The 19,753-nt window shown below is 36.4% G+C and overlaps 1 protein-coding gene across 5 annotated transcripts in view; it reads left to right on the forward strand.

Moving 5' to 3' along the window:
• The window catches only part of Lrrc4c (leucine rich repeat containing 4C), a 1,245,152-nt gene that overhangs the window by 1,146,795 nt on the left and 78,604 nt on the right, over positions 1–19,753 (forward strand). The window lies entirely within an intron of this gene.

The raw sequence follows: 19,753 nt of genomic DNA on the forward strand, positions 1-19,753 counted from the left end.
CAACTGAAGCTCCCTTCTGTGATAACTCCAGCCTGTGTCAAGTTGACATACAAAACTAGCCAGTACACATGGTGACAGAATTTTTTTCAGCTCTTTACACACAGGCTGCAGGTAGCTATCAAATACTAGAATTAAGCTAAGTATGACTAATAATTGAATTTTAAACTTTACCTAGTTTTAATTAATTTAGGGAACCACAAGAAGCACATATTTACTTTGTTGGAGAATTATACACATAGTTCTAAAAGTGAAGATATATCCCTGGGAAGAGTGGCATGCATCTCGAGTATCTATGCTCAGGAGGTTGAGTGAGGAGGACCAGAAGTTCAGAACTTACCTTGACTATATAGTCAGTTCCTGCCCAGATGATCTCTCTCCATAATGGGCATCTATATTTGTGCTGTGATAACCAAGCTGGTACAGAGGAATGGTTATAGTTATAAGCAGAGCTAGCAAAGACATTGTCTTTGAAATAAAATGGAATGGAGGACAGTATGGATGCATGTGTATGTGGTTAAAAGGCAGGAGGTCAAGTTAATGATGGGAATTTGAGACTTTACCCTAAAGTTTAAAATATTATACATTCATTCTCAATCTTACATTTTATAAGATTTTGTTAGGTGTTTAGTTCCTTTCAAGCCTTTGTATACATGTACCTTAGCTGGAGTATTTTATAAAACAAAATTTTACCAAGTTTATATATAATTTCATCTGTTCTCCAGTCCTTTAAGGAGCACCCATATTTCCTTTGCTTACCCTATTGGTAAGGTATGTTACCCCTTCTACTGTAGGTCCATCCTTACCACAGCAAAGCTGTTCTTTTTTTCTGTCTCAAGAGTGAGGTCATCTCAAAAAATCAAATGTATTGTAAACATGTTATGGGAGAAAATAGGCCAATTTTCATGGGCTGACAATTCTGTCAGACTAATGAGAATTTAAGTCACATAGCAGAAGAGACCGGCAAGCAAAATTTTCTCAATTAAAAAACACTAGGTGGGTAAGGCTGTATAGGATGTTAATTAAACTTCAAGTATTCAGAATTATCTTGAATTACATCTTACTAAACTAATGCTGTCACACTTTAAGACTTCTCAACATACATAGATATTTCATTTTCATATAACAGACTATGAGACTATTACTGTAGATTTTAGCTTTATCAGTGACTTCATTTCTAAAAGGAGTCAGATAGCTTTGTAAGAATAATTATAATACCCTCCTTCCAAAGTTTACTTTTAATTAAGAAAATGTTTAAGCAGGACTATGGTTTCCTTTAATTAAATTCCTTTTTTAAATTGTCACCTCTTAATCTGCTTTCTTTCTTTTTTCTTTTCTTTTTTTCTTCCTCTCTTTCCTTCTTTCTTCCTTTCATTAGTTTAGATGCTGGTAAATATTCCTTATATTAAAAAAAGTCAAGAAAGATCAGAGTAAATACTAACAGCATTTGACTGTCAGTGTGCCAGAAGCTCTAAAATGTGCTATTGCTTGTCATTTATTGAGGAGTATTTGGTAAATCATTGAATAAACAAAATTGTATAAACTTACTGCTAGCATTATTACTTTATACATACATGCTGTATGCTATGCCTATATTGCCTTCTTTGACTTAACTCACATAGTACCTAGTGGTCTCTTTATTTTGCAGATAGAGAAATTAACAAACTATACTAATTTGCCTTACCAGATTCACGTACTTTATAATACCACCATGATTCAACTTACAACCTTTTGAACTAGAAAAATCTGTTTCTCTTGGGCTCAGAAAGTAGTTAAATTAGTAAATTACTTGTTTACAACCGTGAAGACCTGAGTTTGATCCCTAGCACTCATGTAAAAAATCCAGTTGTGTTGGTGCACATATGTAATCCTATCATTAAGGAAACACAAACAGGTTGATAACTTGAGCTCACTTGCTAGTCCCTCTGAATCTACAAGGTGATCTGTTGGTCCATGAGAGAAGTTATCTCAATAAATAATGTGGGTAGTTACCTAGAAATGACACAAAAGGTTCATCTTTGTCATGTACTCACATACCAACATGTATGTACATGCACACACATATCCCCCCACATTTCTTCTTTTATATAAAATGTTAATTATTATAATTCATTAATATCTGGACTATAATAGTTTTACACTATGGCTTTGTTGTTTGCTATTATTATTTGCCACCTTGAACTGGAGTATCTTAATCTTGATGACCGTACTTTTCTTGTTTATAACATTGATTTATTAATTATGTTTTCTACAAAATGCTGATGAAATTCAGAGCATTAAAATAGCACTGTCTTACTTGGGAATCATCTTTATATATAAAATGTACAGGAAAAAAAGTATGCTACAGAGTAAGCACTTAATGAAGTTTTTGGCAATTAGTAATCATTTTATCTGACTTAACATGTGCATGCATAAATGAAATTTTGTTAATTCTTTAAGTTGTTAAAGAGGATTTTTTTTAAAGCTTCAATGTTTCTTCTGTCTTTCCAACCACCTACTCCTTAGTTTTCATCTTCTTATAATTTACAGATTACATGCAGCCAGATACCATTATTAATGAACTCATAGGAAAATTGATTAACATCCTAATGACTTCCTTCCCAAGAACTGAAAAATATCCTGGACTTCCTCACATTTTCTCTGTTTGTGGCTGTCTGCTCATGATCAGTGTCTCCACAGAGATTGGCTTTGGCATCCTATGGGCTGCTGTTCTTTGTGGTTGAGGGTGTCTTTTCGTTGCTCTTGTGACTTGTCTATGAACTCTATTACTCTCTATATGTTTTCAAATATTGACTAGTATGCTGATGATGCCATTCGTTTCTTTTTCTCTTTTGGTTTAGTAACTGGGAAATTACAAATATTATGCCTGATTTTCATGCTTATGGGAATCTCCTGGCTTTATCTTACAGTTGTTCTCCCCCTTTGCTTTGCTTTCTTTCTTCCTTTCTTTCTTTTTTCCTTTCTTTCTTTCTTTCTTTCTTTCTTTCTTTCTTTCTTTCTTTCTTTCTTTCTTTCTTTTTTCTTCATCATGCTAGTTTAGAAAAGACCTGGCCTGCTCTGCTAAAATGATTTATGTGGCTTTGTGAAGACCCTGTCCCTGTCATGTGGGAAACTGACTGGTAAGAAAAAAAGAAATTAGAGAGTGCTACCTTGAGCCAACTCTGAAGTCAAAGCTTGAATCCCTGAAAGAGAAAAAATAAGAAGAGGGTAAAGGACATTGACATTTAGTTGATGTCTGAGTCTTTTTGAATGGCTAGGTAGAAGACAAATACAGAAGCATTTAAGTACTGAGGAAATGAAGAACTGCCATATGTATAAACAGACTCCAATATTCATTCCCAAATATACAGAAAATGGTAAGATTAGCCTGGATTACAGAAGTATCTGCAGTGCCTAAAACTGGTACTATAGATACTCAGTTCAAGTCAGGATAAAAATCTATAGCTTCATTTGTTGTTGTAAAGGATTAATAATTAATTCTATAAGTTCTTAATATGACCCAGCCAGCCCCCCCCCAATAATTGAGACTGAATCCTATTGATTTATTTAACCAATTTAGCACAATTAATGACAACTATCCTTAATCTATTTTTCTTATGCTCTAGACAGACGAATTCCTAGCTGTGCTCCCCAAGTTACTTGTTATTTCAGTCTTGCTGGGGCTGCCTTTTTTGCTTCTCAAGATGTACTTCTCCTGGCTAAGTGCTCATGGTCTATCTATCCTCCTCTTCCTCCTCCTCTTCCTCCTCTTCCTCCTCTTCCTCCTCTTCCTCCTCTTCCTCCTCTTCATCCTCTTCCTTCTCCTCCTCCTCCTCCTCCCTCTCTTTCTTTTCCTTCTCATGGTCCCTACTTGCAATGCCCAGCCCAATAACTGAAACCCTGCCTACCTTTATTCTCCCCAGTAATTGGCTATGACACTTTTATTTAACCAATAGCTTTGAATTCTAGACCATGGTTTACATAACAAAAGCCAGTTTACATGAGAATTCAGTCCTATGGGGACAACCAGATCTTACAGATCAGAATTTATGATTTGAATACACAGCACCAGATCAACCCCGAACACTTAGTAGTTACGGATTAATAGAATAAAATAGGGCTCCCGGATGGTGCTCTGCGATGTAACACCATCACAGCATGATGAGGTCTGGGTTCTGTCTCTATCACTTAAGAATTTAATGAAGTGAATGCTCAAGTAAATATTTAAGTAAATATGAAATAAATACAAGAAGAAAAGGAAAGAGATGGAGACTGTCTGTTTTAAACACATCCATAAAGGGCAACCCTCGATGAGATACACAAACAATCCGTATTTGAACAGTAATCTTTTTACATGGAAAATTTCCCTTCTCATTTACTCCATTTGTTTTTCACAGAAACAAAAAAGAAAGGAGTGATCTCATTACCAGTTTTGGACAAAGAAAGCCATGTTTCTCAAATCAGATCTTTCTGTCTTGGTTTTCTTGAATACTCTGCAAATTTCTTTCCCAGCTCTTTGGCCTCAAGGTCTGCCAAAGAGCCCTTTTTTCCGGAGCTCCCTTTAGGCTTTTTGCCTTCCTAGCAGTCCCTAATTCTGCTCTTTGTTTGCCTCTCCAGCCAGTCCTGACATTGGTCCTTTCCCAGCCTGTCTTTGTGTTCTTACTCCATGGGAACTCTTCCATGGGCTCCTCATGTTTATGCAGTCTAGGCCAGGGGCGAGCCTTTTATTTATTTCTTGGACCCAGCAGGGGTTTCCTGCTTGGTTTTCTGTGTCAGAATCTGAGTTAATTGGACTAATCAATCTAACGAATTTTTCTGAAGTTATTCTACTGTCTTAGCTCCAAGAGCTAGTCATTGAAGCTAATTGGTGGCACCCCGACTGGTAGAATTTCATTTCAGTAGGCATGCTTTGTGAGGTCATTTCACTCACTGCAAATAATGCCTTCCTTCCATCTGCCCTTTAGAAGATTTCTGGCAAATGTATTTTTAAAATTGCTAAGATGGAGGGTGTGGAAAAGCTTGGTTTAGGACGATGGACACATAAGCGAGTTAGAGCAGAAAAGCTAAAGTTTACCAGAAACTGCACAGAAGTCCCACTGTGTGCACTGAATTAGGGTAAAGTTTACCAGAAACTGCACATAGGTCCCACTATGTGCACTGAATTAAACGCTCACTATCTCTACCCAAAGTTCTCCCTTTTCATCTGGAAAGCACAGGCAATACCTGTGCCATGGAAATAGAGTAAAGAATTTTAATTAAAAATCGATTGTGAATGAGATTGTTTAATTATTCTCAAAATTGGGCTGCTGGTAGTAGTACACACAAAATGAGTAGCAGAGGGATCATCGCTAGCACTAAATGGAGTCATTTGAAAGGGAAATAAGTTAAGCATTTGGCACTGAGTGATACATTGATCTTGTGGGTTAATGTTAATTATGAAGGTGTTACTCAGGCCCATGAGGCTATTCCACTCCAGAGTGTGTACCGGAAATCTCTGTGGAGTGCCCACAATAATTCACATATGAAAGATGAATCCTCTAGCTTATCAATTACCTCTCAATTCATTTTTTTTCTGGTATAGTTGAATCACTGACTAGGCACAATACAGCAAAAAGAGTAAAGAAAACTCACTAAAAGCATTCAAACTGAAGAACTCAAATAACAGAAAATTGTAGCCTCAAAATACTGCAAAAGAGCAGTCTTCCTTAGGTCAAGATGTGTCAATGGGGCTTAGTCAGGGAAAAGGCATCCATCTGGCTTGCACAGAGCATTTATCAAGAGAACAAGGTCCCTTCTTGCAAGGCTCATCTATAGTGTGACTTATCTTACCTCAGTGACTTTCATAAAGGCTTTCTCTCAGACAGTTCTACTAGGCTTTATGCCTTTGACATGAATTTTATATGGACACAATTTCGCCCACAGCAAGAGATAAGATAGGTCTATGTTTTTAATATATTCTCATTATTCTTGTTTACTAGCTATGGAACTAATCTTCTTTGCCTACTCTTTTCTGATTTTGTTTGGTTAAATAAGTCACTAACAGCTATCTGAGTTCTTTTCCTCTAGTTTTCCATTTTTTTTATTCTATTGGCTACAGTGCAGACAATAGTAAGGACTACTAAGCTTGTAACATAAGACAAAGAACTTGGAAGGGAATTGATGCAAAACCAACATAGCAGTCACTCAGAAGGGAGCAAATACTACTAATATATGCATTCTTCTTAGCTGGTGTCTTTTTAACTGGTGGTGTCATGAGATGAAAAATCTCTGTATTCTCAGCTCTCTGTGTTAACAAGATTTCCGGTTATTTACCAGACCGCCATGATTCAATGAAGGTAGGTAGATATTAAGGATCCTTGTGCCCACATAAGGTCCCTTTATTTTGCCTTCTAGGAAAGGCTCTACCATAATTGGAGGAAAATACTATTCAGGTACTATTTAGCAGTGTGAAGATTGTTAGCCTCTTGACTGACTGCATTCTGTAGTATACACCAACAGTTCTCAAGCACTTGCTTCCATCACACTAATGACTGATGTACCTAGCAAGGCCTCATCTTCTCAAATTAGCCAAAATGCCACTCTTCCTGACCTCACTGAAGAAAGGGCAAGCTCTAAGTAAGGAATACTGTGAAGAGGCATAATCTCAAGTACCCTACAATTATAAGAACGCAGATATTGTTTTGAAGCACTGTTATTAGAAGACCTCCTTGTTATGCTCTTCTGTGAGGCAGATTGCTACTCTTTAATGAGATGCTGCAGAACAGTTGTTCTGAGTTATACTAAGTTGTTAAGTATTGCATCCATTCAGATTTTGTCAGTAAGGTTAATGCAAGATAATACAGTGGTATCCTGGTTCCTAGATGCTTAGCATCTAGAGCTGTGTTTCAATCCCATCTATTTTCCTCTCAGCATCATGTCTGGACTTTATTTCTTGAGAAATGTTTCTATTTAGATAGAATAGCTTACATTGTTTGTTCTCAGCCATTTTGAAGTGTCACAGAGCAAGACTGATGTCTCAACGAAAGAACTCTGAAATCTACTTGTTTAGTTTCCAATCCTGAGTCATTTGCTGATCTTAGGACTCTGAGCAATTTACTTAGCATTTCTGCACAGAAGGTTCTTCAACTTGGGAAAAAAAAGAACAAAGGACATACTATTAACATTGACCTTTTTGCATAGCTGAGATTACATATATAAGTTTTATAGAATGTCATTCCCAGTGGGTATAGTTAGGAAAGAGAAGAGATAACCCAATTCATTCACAGTTCTCAAGGTTTTAGGATTTGGGAGTAACTTAAGAAAATACACACACACACACACACACACACACACACACACACAAACACACACACACACACACGTACTCGAGTTTTTATCTTCTAGTGTTATTGTGTTTATCATACTGAGGTCCTTAAATGTTGTATGCTTGTATAAACCATGAAAAGTTTGAAAGGAGCCTATAATTACTCAGAGTTCTTTGCTCCTAAATCCTCAACAACAAGCATTCAGTTTGTTTTCAGAGCTATTGTGCTTAATTAATATTTATGTAAGACTTAGGAAAATCATGAAAATTAACAGATGTCCTTATCTAAACAGGTGGTGCATGTATCAACAATGGCGATAAAAACAGTACTGCCACAGTAGCACTTCTTTATATCTGAGTCATTTCCAAGTTGAGTTCCTAATCATGGCTTTCACATTTATGTCCCAGTCTGGAAAGCACACAATTGGGCCAATAAACTTGACTGTTGGTGTATTCTAAGATATTCATGTGGAATATGAACCTTACTTTGTATTTTAAAAACTACAATATAACAACAGTTGACTGTCCTAGAAACTTTTCTTTTGATGTAAAAAGTCATCATGACCAAGGCAACTTATAGAAGAATTTATTGAGGAATTACAGTTTCAGAGGGTGAATCCATCATCATCATCATGGTGGGTAGCATAGAAGGAAGCAGGTATGGCACTGAAGGAATACCTAAGAGCTTAGATCTTTACTCCCAAGCAGGAGGCATAGTGGAGAAAATGTGTGTGTGTGTGTGTGTGTGTGTGTGTGTGTGTACATTTGTGTGTGTGGTGAGTGGGAGTTGGGGGGGGGTGTCATGCAGGCTTTTGAAAAACCTCAAAGCCTGCTCTTAGTGCCACAAGTCCTCCAACAGAATCACATCTCAACAATGGCACATTTCTCAATTCTTTGCACATCGTTGAACAAACTGGGGACCAGCAATCAAATATATGATGCTGTGGAGCCCATTCTCATTGAAAGCACCACAGTGACATTGTCAGAAAATTGTTATAGTGTCTCATGGAAAAGCCCAGAAATCATATAGAGTTGACAAGCTGCGGTTCTAGAATGACAGAGACTTCTTGTTTTAACATTCTTTCAGAAATGGTTCAGTTTTGTTTAAAATTATAGTACTTCCTGAGTCTCAACCAATTGTGTACACATTACAGGAAACAGCAAGTAAAACAGTATGAGAGCTTTATATCAACAAATACCTCTCGCTCAACATCCCTTCTTCGGTGGTTTATCATTGCTTGAAATCTACAGGGCATTTAGGCAGATCTTATTCTTAGTCATATGATTCTCCCTGTATGTAAGAGATTCTTAAGAATTTACCATTTTATATTTGTGGCACATTCTATTTCCCAAACTAAAATTAAATTTTCACCCAAGAAAGGGAAAATGTTCAATAAAGAAATAAACATCAAATTTGAAATGAATTCTTAATTTAGAAGCTAGTATTTCTTCATCAATATTAAATTGTTAAGTTTGTTTCCTATGTAATATTCATCTGTGTCCTTTGAAATAAGTTTATAATTTGTAATAATTTTTGCTTTGTTCAAGGTTATTGATCATAACACGCTCTCTTAAGCGGACTAAAGGACAGTCTAATAAAAACACAGATGGAAATGAACCCACTCTTTCTTTTAGCTCCTAAATATTATACTGCTTTTCTCCTGCATACCAGATACTAATTCAGGTGTTGCGAATAAGAGTGAGCAAAACAAAGTGAAAGTTGGTCTGGGGCTCAGGTATTTAATGGTGCAGGAGAGATGATACATCTGCAGCATAATTTTGACTGCAGTAAATAAGGCAGTTAGGGGCAGGAAAGTGCTGGATAATATGAACTGATACTTAAGTAAGGTGATGGGGTGAGCATCTCCGTAGAGATAACTCACAACACAAACACCTTCTGGGGAAAAATGTGCTTGAAAGGGCTTACCTTTCAGAGCTACAGAGGGTCAACAAGGGCAAGGGAGCTGGACCTGATTGGATGGAAAAATCAGATTTGTAGGAGATGAGGCATCAGAGACAAGTTTAGGGTGAGAGGGAAGATGACACCAGAACTCCTCACAATGAGCCAGCACACTGTAATTGCCCAAGCCCAAGGAAAAGCAAAGATGTCTGCTTTTACTTTTGCTGTTTATTTTCCTTTTCTCCAGTTATCCAGTTGTTGAATGATTGACTGTTTCTGCACAGCTTACTTCATTAGGCCTTGAAAACAAAACGAGAATAGGCAATGTTTTCCTATTCTGAGCATGAACTATTTACTCCCTAGAGACGTTCAGTCAGCTCAGAAAGTTTAAAAGTCCTCAACTTTGTGCCTCTGTCTTCCAGAAACCTTCATTTGCTTAAGTGCACTCCCTTATATGTAATTCAGTAGTTTTATACAAAAATGGCCTTGATAAGTGTAGCTGAACTATTATATTTGTCTTCCTTCAAGACAGAAATTTTGAGACTTCTCATTGCATTCATTCTCAAACCCTAACATATCATCCTGAAGGATTCTATGGTGTGTGTGTGTGTGTGTGTGTGTGTGTGTGTGTGTGTTGCATAACTGCAAGTATATTTCTGTCTAGCACGCCTTTCCTCCCTTGCCTCACATAGTGCTATTATTCCTTTATGGCATCTCCTTCATAAAGGTCTCCCTTGCTTTTTCTCGGAGAGTTAATTACTTCTGACCATGCTCAGCTCTGTACTTCTGTCATCTCAGGCATCACTGTGTATTGTTAGGATTTTATGCTTCCACTTTTATTTCCCACTAGAATAGAAGTTCCTTAGTTGTCAAATGCAAAGCTTATTTGTTCTTGAAACTCTGATACCTAGGAAAGGACCTGGCATACACTCAGTTTGAAAATATTTTGTTTTCTATGGAAAAAAATACCCCATTAAAGATGAGACTAATGCTCACAGCATGAAGTAAATAGAATATGCATTAAAATTGTGTTTCGATTATGTAATCTTTCCAAAAATCATTATTTGAGGAGACACATAGTATTTATCAGAAGTTATTATAAATATATGTTTAAGTGGACTTATTATTTAGCATTCTCCATACTTTATGTATTTTAAAGCACTTCACAGAGAACCTCACATTCCTGTGCTATTTTTGGTTTGGAATCACTTAGATTGTATTCACTCTCTAATGGACAGTAGAACAGAATACCATAAATGAGCTATCTTCAGTGAATTTTAAACCTTAGACAGTCATAGGTGTATAAATAAATAAATTCATTCATTAAACCAAGAGAACATCACTGGATTGTGGGCTTCCTAGGGATACAGCTTATTCATCTTTGCGTCTCCTCTGTATTACCTTCTCTGAAACCTTTAGGAAATATGGTGTGCTAGTAAATGATTAACTGACTTTCAGAAACACCACACACACACACACACACACACACACACACACACTCACTTACACACGCACACACTCACCTTTATACCCTCACATACACACACATATAAACACCAGTTGACAGGTGAGTCCATCTATTTCTCAGGTAAAGAACATTTGTATCTAATGAAGTCATAAGCTTATACTTCTGAACCATGATTATGGATCTCCCACAGAGTATAAAAACAGAAAAGACTTGATCTTGAGAAGCCAATATGTTTATAAAATACATATTAAGGCATACTTCTAGAGAATTCTAAGGCAAGTTTTAATAAAATACTAACATTTTTAAAACAAAATGACTGAATATTTTCACTGGAAAACATAAGAAAAGAAATGAAATCTAAGAGGCAACAAGCAAAACCCATGGCTTTTCATTTCAAAGCTCTCTCTTTTTGCTTTACTTTATAATGGCTTGTATGGTATTAAGAATCTACTTTTAAAAATAGTCAGTAAATAGAAAAATAGTTATGACTTGTAACATTTCTAATTTGGGAAGTTGATTCTGGGCTGATTCATTGACTTTGAGCTCTCTTCTGCTCCTGTGTAGGTTCTCAGTAATATGTCAGTGGTCTTTTCTCCCCTTCCAGAAAAAAAGTAGTTTTCCATGTGCAAAGGAACTAGTTTAGCATTTCTTTATTTTACATACTTTTATAATGTTTTATATTTATATTTATCTGGTTTATATTTGCTTATTTCCTTCATATGTTATGAGTACATTTAAGTTTAATATGTTTTTCAAATATATGCATCTTCTTGATTATCCATTAGTTCTGAAAGTTTTATCACTCTGTGAGGAATAAGCTAAAGACATCCTAGGAAAGGTCTGAAGTAAAAATCTAGGCTGATGTGGAACAATAGGAGATTAAGTTTCCATAATATCCTCTTGTGATTTCCACATTACCCACCTCTGGTGGCTATTCTTGATCCTCAACTTGACTACATCTGAAAGTAACAAAAAACGGAGCCTGCTGGGCATACCTTTGAGGGGTTTTTAGTTGCATCATTTGAGGTAGGAAGACCTACCTGAAGTTGAGATAATGTGAGGTCTGAAAACCCATTCTAAATATGGAGCACAACTTCTCATAAAAGCTTATATAAGTGACAAGGGAAAAAGACACATTTTGCTCTGTGCCTGTTTATCGATAGTCTTTCTGGCAAGTTCGTTCTTTCATTGTCATTAGTTTCTTCATCAGGTGAATACTGAAGACTAACTGAGACTAGCCTTTTGGTCTGAACAATTACTAGAATCTTGGACTATCTATTGATACACATTCATTGTTGGACTGGATAGACCACAGCCTAAACGTCCCTCTAGGAAATCTGAGTGTGTGTGTGTGTGTGTGTGTGTGTGTGTGTGTGTGTGTGTATTCATTCTATCAATTCTGTTCTAGAGAACCATAACTAATACACTACCGGTATTAACAAACATAGATAGGTAGGTGAAGGAGGTGTGAAAGCTGACTCTCTTCACAAACACTATTCATGAGGGACCGAAGCTACTCCTTGCTCCATGTAGAAGAGGTTTTTATGCAAAGGGATGAAATGTTACTGTTCAAATTTCACTTAAGCTTAACTTATTTTAAGATAATTCTCTCTTGGCTTGAATCTGAATCGAACGGCATAGGAGCATCCAATGAGTCACCAGTAGACTAAGGGTTCTAAGAGCTGCACAAATCCATAGACTTATGCTCAGCGGACAGTCATGCTTGATTTGGTCTAGTATGACTAATGGATTATCCTAATTCTTTAAAGTTGACTTTCTTAGAGAATTAAAGATGTTTTAATAATTAGAGAAATACCTCTTGAGAAATCTCTTGACTCTCCTATCTTTAAGAACCTAGTGTCTGTATTTTTATGCATAACTGCATCAGATCTACAATTTCCTATGGCCTAGAAAAGTAGAATTAAGAGTGCTTCCTCATCTGAATTTGTCAATTTTAACCCCAAAGAATGAATTTACAACAAATTAAATATGGGATAAAAGTAGGCATTTCAGCTATGCAGAAAGTTTTGTACAATATATAATTGTTTAAGTCTTCCATAATAGGTAACTGATACATGAAAATTGACTTTCCTTCTTGAGTTGAAAACATTTGGGCTTAAAAGACAAAGTAGGCTGGTGTATCAAAGTCCATCATCACTGTTGCCTCTAGAATATTTTCTACCTACTGTCTAATCCATCAATTTACTGGTGAAAAATGGACAGTACCTCCTCTCCAGAGTTGTGTTTCTTCTTCATGTCTTGAAAAAGTCATTCTTTTCAGAGCCAAATAAAAATAGTATGCATCTTTAACCTATCCAGAAGAGAGTGAGATTACATTGACTTTCCCACAAATATAAACACACATGTACATGGAAAACTTTAAGTTTCTCTCTGTATGTTTTCACAAATAACTAGAATTCACACATATCTCCAACAAGCACATGCTTAGAGACTATAGTCCTTACTACGTATCCAAATATACCCTGATTATTTATGCATTCATTGCTAAGGATGGTAGGCCTCTAACAGTGGGCACTAAGTAACCATTTAAACTCCCGGCAAAGTGTCAAAAAACAGCAATTCCACCCTTAGTTTTACATGACAGTTGGGACAATTGCTTTATTTAATCTCTATTTTAAGTTTTATGAGTTATATATTTTTTGAAATATACTGTGATTTATTAACATAATAATAACTAGGTATTATTCTGAGCCCTATGGCCTATAAGATAAATATCTTTGCCCTTATAGAGAAAGCAGAAGGTATAGTCAATACATACTGTAAAAGGTATTTTGAAGGCATATTCCTTATTAAACATACAAAAAAAATGCTACCCAGTATGATTGAATCTAAAGGGATATAGGAGAGAGAAGCATACCTTGTGTATACATAAAATTTTATTAAAAGGAAAGGTAACATATCTTATGATATGTAGTCCTCAATCCATGTGTGTCCTTCTGAGTCCACCACTAACACATTTGTTATTGATATTATTTTCATGGATGAAAAATCTATTTAATCATTTTGGCTAATCTCTTGAGTAACTATTGATCCTCCAAAGATCATCCAGAATATACGAATATTTAAAACCTAAAATAAGGAAGTTTAAATTGGTAAGAGAGAGAAGGACTGATAGTTTCCTCAAGTTTCATGAACACACTCTGTCAGCCACATAGCTGGGTCCACTTGGGTTTTACACAATGTCAGAATTTATTGAGTAAGGATAAATTCACAAGGTAGGCAAACTGCTTCAGATAAATATTCCTGCTTCTCTTGGTAACAGTGCTGGTTGGGTTTTGTGTCAACCTGACACAGTGTAGATTCATCTGTGAAGAGGCAACGCGAATGGAGAATATAGTCCAGCAGATTGTGCCTGTGGGAAAATCTTTAGGGGAATTTTCTGATGATTAATCATTAGTGTGGGAAGGCCCAGGACACTATGTGTGCTGTCACTCTGAGAAAGTGATTCTGAGTAGTGTTAGAAAGAATGTTTAAGCAAGTCCTGATCAGGCAGCCAGTAAGTAGCAAGCCTCCATGGTCTCTGCTTCCTGTAAACTTCTAGTAAAGTAGTTCCTGCCTCTAGTTTACTGCTCTGATGGAATTCCTGCCTGTGCTTCACTTAGTGAAAGATTTTGAACTGGCAGTAGTAACATGAAATAATATTTCCTTCTCTATGTTTTTGATCACTGTTTCATCACAATAGTACAAAGCACACAAAGACAGTAACTCTGGCCTAAGAAAATAAAAGTTCCTTATTTCTATTTTATTCACTAATATTCATTCTTGTATCATGCATTAAATATTGCACAGCAAACACATCCATAAATCCAAAAAACAAACAAACAAAAAAAAACAAACAAACAAAAAAAAAAGTAAAACAACCAAGTAATTTGAAATCCTAAGAAGCTAACCATGGGACGCCAAAGGGATGCAGGAGTTTCTACACTGATAACAAACCCTAAATAAACTCCAGGGATAAAGTTTCTGATTTCACTTGGCCTTTGTAGGTCATAGGGTTGAGAGTGAAGCTATAGAGTTGAGGTCAGCTATAGAGGTGAAAGGGTTGGTCCAGGTCCAGAGGAAGGAAGAGACAATGAATGAATGAAAGGCAAGCCCAAATGGGCAAATAGGATAAACAGGTCATAGTTAAGTAGATCATATTAGCAGCTGGTTCTAAGCCCAGATAAAGTGTAAGAAACAAAAAGATGTCACTCTTTGGTACACAAACCAGATTGTCAGTATTGGCAAGAGCCATCATTATCACTAAGCTTGGTGCTTCCTTTTTTTTAATGAGGTCAGAGGAACAGATAACAACCCCTCCTTTGGTCTAGTGTCCCTCCATGATTCCAGTATATTTCATAACTTAATAGTCTTGTATCCTTTCTACTCTTTGAGATATTTCATTTATCAATTTGTACTGCATAGGTGGTGCTGGATAAGGTACTACTTTTGGATCCAACTAGGCATAAAATCATCCCCTGTCCTCTGAATGGAATCAGAATAAGATTGCAAAAGGACTCTCTAAGAGCAAGGCAAGTTTCCAAGACAATCACTGCTTTAAACAATGTAACTCAGAGCACTTCCTTATCTCCCATTATATTTGATCACAATCTAACAAAGGATTGGCCAACTTTTTTCCTTTTCTCTCTGCCCTTAAATAAATGTCTAATATCTTCTCTTGATTGTTTTTAGGAGACAAAACTATCAAAGAATTTTGTTATCTTTGCCTCGGACTATTGAAACCTCATGAAGAATGGTTTTATTTATGAGACTAAAAAAACATTGCTAAAAGGTGAAGGTATTTGTAATTCATTCTTGTGACTTCTGATCTGCGTGTGACATTTCAACTTCTCATGTTATAACATTTTTATTCCTTATGTAGCGAGAGAGAGAGAGAGAGAGAGAGAGAGAGAGAGAGAGAGAGAGAGAGAGAGAGAGAGAGACTCTTTAGAAATTTTCTTTTATAGACAACCTAAGCCCTGAGAAGGCTTAAGCTAAATAGAAGTTTGCTTTGGATAGTTAAAGAAAGTATAAGAATTATGCCTTGTCTATGCAGACTCAAATGGAATAAAAGCAACTGATTGAAATTTTCAGTGAGTTTCAATTGTATTCTTTGTATGAGGAAGGTTAGGATTGATTATGGATGGAGTGGTTGCATGAATGGATGGAGTGGATTTTGGCACTCATTCACATCAGAGAGATTTAAGCATCTGTGACTGGCATATATCAAAATGAAAATATTGTAGTAAGAAGGAAAGTTATTTTTATTGGGAAAGTTTTGCAATAAGAGAGAGAAGCCACCACAAAAGATAAATTTTCTTTCACAAAAGAGCAAAAGGAGAGATTGTCTAAAGGTTGGGGTGAGCTCATGAAAAATTCATGGCAAATATTTGGAGGATGGCTTTGTATTCCAAGGCATCCTTCTTCTACCTTGAAGATAGCTAACCTAATGACATAGAGAGGCCACTTGAGGGAAGATCAGTTCTCACTGTCACACAGAATCTAAGTAATATGGGATTTTCTTCTTGGTAGTTTACAATTCAGAGGAGGCTCCCAGGTCCTTTAAAAACATTATGAAATTGGCAAGAGGCTTTTAGAAAGTTCCACATGCCAAAAGAGCAGACGAAAGATTTATAATTAAACAGTTTCTAAAATAAATGTTTTAAGTAAAGAAAATTTAGGGGGGCAAAAATCAGAGGCTTGACTAAGTTGTAGCCAAGCTGAGAGATAGAATATCAAGGCTGGATGACAAACTCACAGTACTCTCTAGAAACCACACTTGAAAGGGTTGGTGAGAAAGAATATCTGTTTGGTGCTTGTTGAAATGTATTTTTCAAAAAGAATTTAATGTATCTTTTCAAGTAGGAATTTAATTAGAATTAAAATACATATTTAGAATGGAGAGCCAGATAGTTCACTAAGAATTCAACTCATTTTGTTGAGTGACATCCCGATAGCACTTCCACAAGTTGTGGAGTGAAATGCCAGCACATTCAGTGATAAAACATCTGAAGTATAATCCAGAATGAACAGAACTCCATTTCTAAGTGAGATGCTCGCTCATTATCTTTTCTCCTTTAGTTTGACTCGTGTGTGGCTTTCCTTTAATTGCCCTAGTAGCTTACCCCTTCTCTGCTTTTGGATTTTAAGGACTTAAGTTTCCTCTCTTTCCAATTCTATTAATCAACAATATGTAAAATATCTGAAAATTTCACTAATAAAATCAATCTTGTACTTCTAATAGCAAAATGGTCACATGGGGAAACCCCAAGCACTATTGAACTAATTCAGCTCAGTAAGAAATCATCTCCCCTTCACCTATGCCAGAATGGAAGAATAAAGAATAACTATCATGTGTACTCCTTGGTTGGTGGTTGAGTCCCTGGGAGCTATGAGGGTACTAGTTAATTCATATTATTGTTCGTCCTAAGGGCCTGCAAACCCTTCAGCTCCTTTGGTCCTTTCTTTCTCTTGTTCTGGCAGCATGTGTATAGTAGAGAATTGCAAAGTTGATCATGAATGGAAGGAGAGGCCCTTGGCCCTGTGAAGGTTCTGTGCCCCAGTGTAGGGGAATGCCAGGGCCAGAAAGTGGGAGAGGGTGGGGTGGCAAGCAGGGATGGGGGAGGCAACAGGGGTTTGTTCTTGTTGGTTTTGGGGGGTTTTTTGGTTATTTTTTTGGAGGGGAACTTAGAAAGGAGAAATCATGTGAAACGTAAATAAAGAAAATATCTAATAAAAAAGAATAATACTGACTAATACAATAAGAATCAGATGTTTTTAAAGAAGTAGCTATATTTTGAGTCTAGGTGAATTTTCTATATTTGTGTCTTCTTCAAATGTACTGTCTTACCTAAAAATCAGATTCTTGCAATATCTTCCACTCAATGTGATAAGAAATAAAAATTTCTTAGTGAAGAGCAAAAAAAAAAAAAAAAAAAAAAAAAAAAAAAAGAATAGCTATCAACAAAATCTGTCCTACAGTGTTTAGAGTCTTCTTGTTAAGAGTATTAATAGAATGTTTATTCCATTCTTAAAAGGCTTTTCAGAAATTGTCTGGCATTTTCATTTGTATTATACAGTGTGGTTCTTTATTGTATACTAATATTAATAGATTTGGCAGTACTTCATTCATAATATATTCATACCCATACATGGGTAAACTCCAGTCTTTTAAGAGAGCCACAAATAACAATGCCTTGTTGCAAAGAGATGACAAAATTTGCCAATAGAGTCTATATATGGCTTGCTAATCCAGTTGGGAAATTTCAGATATTATAGTGGCTAAGATTCCCTGAGAGCATTCACTGAGCAATAAGTATGTATAAATTGCATAATTCCTTAGAATGACTTGTAAATAAGGATGGAAAAGTAAGTACACAAATTTAGATTTTGTACATTGAATGCAAATTATACTATAGAAATTTGTCTTTTTTAAGGACAGATAACCAGGCCAGCTCCCATGTTCTGCCCTAGGGGTTTCTAGGTTCCAGAAGTATTCTAGAAAAGCAATAAATTTCACCTTTTCTTTTCTTATTAAATGTCCAGGCTCTGACTATTGCCTTTAGTGGCGTTGTCTCCTTGCTCCAGCAACATACCCCTGCAGGCTAGCTTTAGATTACACCAGCACAGACCCCATCAGTGGAATTAAGTACTGACCATAATGCAGGACCTCAAGTCATTTACCAAAAGTTATTGTCCATTGGGAGCTTGGAATGGTCTCTTCCCTCTTGGGAAATTGGAGCTCCTAAAGTTTTCAAATTTTTACGTGTCTGCATTCTGCCCAGTCAAACACATCTATATTGAATATAGGAGAACAATACCCATGAAGGTTATGTGAGCTATATATTGTAGGACATTTTGTTGGGTACAGGAGTAGAATCTTAATTCAGAATCCCTCTTCCTGACTAGCTTTGCCTCTAACTGATACCATTTCTTGGTGACTGAGGGATGGTCTCATCATTAGGGAATGAGACACTGATGTGAGCAGAGATACACTTATGAATCAGCTGTTCTTTACACAAATTGCATCCTTAGGAGAACTTCCCTAACCCAGTCCACTCTGGAGACCCTTGTGTTGTAGTCAAGCTGATACCTTCTGAGAGAAGCTGCTCAGGTGCTGCCCTGATTGACCACCTCCGTCAAATTGTTTCCAAATTGTTTTCCAGAGTAAGCTCAGATAGTGATTACCTCAAAGGACTGAATACAAGTCAAATAGTTCTAAGTGTAACAGCTCATATTTTTAGCAGAAATCTTCCTAATTCACATATAAGATTTTTAACTAATATTCTCAGCTTATTCATTTTCATCTTCATCTGAGCTGCTATTTAGAGGTAAGGGATAGTTGGCATGATATGGTGTCCTTTGAACCATATGAATTTACTTTTGCTGCCTGTCAACCTCTTCTCCCACTTACTTCTCTTCCCTCTAGTCAATTTTGTGTCACTTCCTATGTAGCTATGGTGAACAGGCACCTATATTAAAAGCATCACTGTCTACAGAATGTATTTTCCTCTATCCATCATGACTAATACATAATGCAAGAATTATTCAAGGTAAGCATTTGAGCATGTTATTTTGATTTGACTCACATCTGCATGTCCATGAGCATCTTGAGGGCATTACTGATGCTTTTTAAGAGAGGACCGCAGAACACAGGTGGAGTCCTTGAATAAGAAACCTGACTTCTTTGTTCTGGAGAGAAAACAAAATTCTCCATTGCTCTGCAAGATAAAATGAGAGGTCATCAGCTCTTCAGATGCATCCAGTTTTCTTCCTTTAATTGGTGGCTGTGGCCATAAAAATGATGCAGTGCTTCTCTGCCTCTTCCTCTTCTTCTGGAAGAATGAATATGTAAATCAGAGACAGGACTAGGAGAACTGAAGAAAGAAAAAGAAACTTCCTTCAATAGTATTTTGAAATAACTATTTGGAAACTTAATATTAAGTATAATATGAATTTCCAGGCACCATGTTAAAAGTTCAAGGTGAGTCTAGCAAGTATAGGCCAGCATAATGATTCAGTCTTTAGATTCCATGGGTGGAATTGAATCAAGATCAATTGATAGATCTCTCTCTCTCTCTCTCTCTCTCTCTCTCTCTCTCTCTCT

The sequence above is a fragment of the Mastomys coucha genome, unplaced genomic scaffold (genome assembly GCF_008632895.1).
Source record: "Mastomys coucha isolate ucsf_1 unplaced genomic scaffold, UCSF_Mcou_1 pScaffold15, whole genome shotgun sequence".
NCBI classification, from domain to species: domain Eukaryota; kingdom Metazoa; phylum Chordata; class Mammalia; order Rodentia; family Muridae; genus Mastomys; species Mastomys coucha.